The sequence below is a fragment of the Epinephelus moara genome, chromosome 20 (assembly GCF_006386435.1).
Source record: "Epinephelus moara isolate mb chromosome 20, YSFRI_EMoa_1.0, whole genome shotgun sequence".
In the NCBI taxonomy this organism is placed as follows: domain Eukaryota; kingdom Metazoa; phylum Chordata; class Actinopteri; order Perciformes; family Serranidae; genus Epinephelus; species Epinephelus moara.
Genome location: NC_065525.1, coordinates 8,442,742 through 8,444,447, shown reverse-complemented (window position 1 = coordinate 8,444,447; position 1,706 = coordinate 8,442,742). Strand labels below are relative to the sequence as shown.

General features: G+C 37.6%; 1 protein-coding gene across 1 annotated transcript in view; it reads left to right on the top strand.

The window, feature by feature from the left end:
* Nucleotides 1-1,706, top strand: part of vps9d1 (VPS9 domain containing 1) — a 57,434-nt gene that overhangs the window by 23,871 nt on the left and 31,857 nt on the right. The window lies entirely within an intron of this gene.

Here is a 1,706-nt window from a genome sequence, read left to right as displayed (position 1 = left end):
ATATATATATTATATATATATATATATATATATATATATATATATACCTCTTCCCAGAATACAATGGGACATATTTCAGTACCTTTTGCAAATGTGTCATGCTGTAGTCTGTATTTCCTACATTCAGAGACCTCTTGGTATGAGTGTGTTTAGGTAAACATTAAGTTTTTTTCTTCCTTGTCAGAAGTTAGTCCACTTTGCAGCTGCCTTTTTGAATATCGTCATTGTATCCAAATGAATCCTCATAGACCGTCTTCACTTATCTTGATTTGTCATAGCAGGAAAAGCACAGGTGTAACTGATGATATTAAAAGATTGCTTGGTCCCAGCATATGTTTTAATACACTGTAGCAATTAATAATAATATTATTTATTTTGACTCCTGTGTCAAAATCTCAGCTGTGAAAAAGGTCAGCTATTTGACTTCATACTCAATTTATTTTCCCTCTGAACCTGTGTGCTCCCCTTCAGTGTCTCAGCAGCCCGCATTATGAAAACTACAAACCTAACGAGTGGGAGGTTCACACAATCCCCAAACTCCCAGTTCCAACCCTCGGCCTGACTGGCCAGTAGGAAATGCTCATGGAGCCACTCGGATAAGAACCCTTGCAGACTTCCCACCCATGAACATAGCCAGTTACTATGCTGGAATACCCAAGCCACTTGAAATTAGACCCCTACACGGCAATCAGTTTTTTAATTGTACTGTGATCAAATTGCTACTGATGGTCTTTCATCTTGTTAAATATAAAATGTGGAAAGCTTGAACCATCTGCACTCATGAAATTTGTCAATTAAAGGGTAACTGGTATTTTCCACCCTGGACCCTAGTTTCGCATGTTTTTGTGTCTGTGTGTGTTTAATGGGAACAATCATTTTCGAAATTGGTTCAGTATTGAGTGAGACCACTGCAGCCAGTAGTAGCAAAACAGACTACAAAGTAATCACTGTGGGCCATTGATCACCATCAATGTATGTCCATCAAAAGTGCTTATTTTTGCCACTGACAAGCTTAGATTGGTATTGTAAGTGTCTGACAACATTATGGGAAGGATCCTTATTGAGGTTAATCTTTTTGTTAAAGAGTAACATCTTTATTATTTTACCAGAAATGGCCCCAGAATCGCCATTACTAAACACACTAGACTCCATATAAGTTAACAGTAATTTTAGCATGTGTAGAGCCAGCATATTTTCACATCTAACTGGCTGAGTTAAAGGTTTATTTCAACCAAATCAGAGTTAGTGATTGTTGGAACAGTGGAGAGACGAACCAGGATGTTTTTTGTGAGTTTTATTTTGTTTCTGTCGACTTTGAATGAAGTAATAACATTACTGTTTATTAAAAAGGAGTCTGGTGGGTTTGACAGTGGCAATGTCAGTTTTCAATAGCTGTTCCTCCTTAAACTGTTGCCCGCTGGGATTACATTGCAGCCTGTATCGCTGCTGCTCACTCAATATTGGACCAGTTTGTTGTTCCAAATAGTCACTTACACACAAAAACATAATAACAACAGGTCCAAGTTAAAACAAATCCACAGTTACCCTAATAGTAGTACTCAGTGGGTTGCTAAGTTGCCTCTGCTGTTTGACGCCATAATTTTTCCTTTTTCACTCTGTGTGGTAGTCTAGAGGAAATATCATAAAGGCTGGGATTTGTTGACATACAGTTGTCTACGACAGCGGATATATATATATATATATAT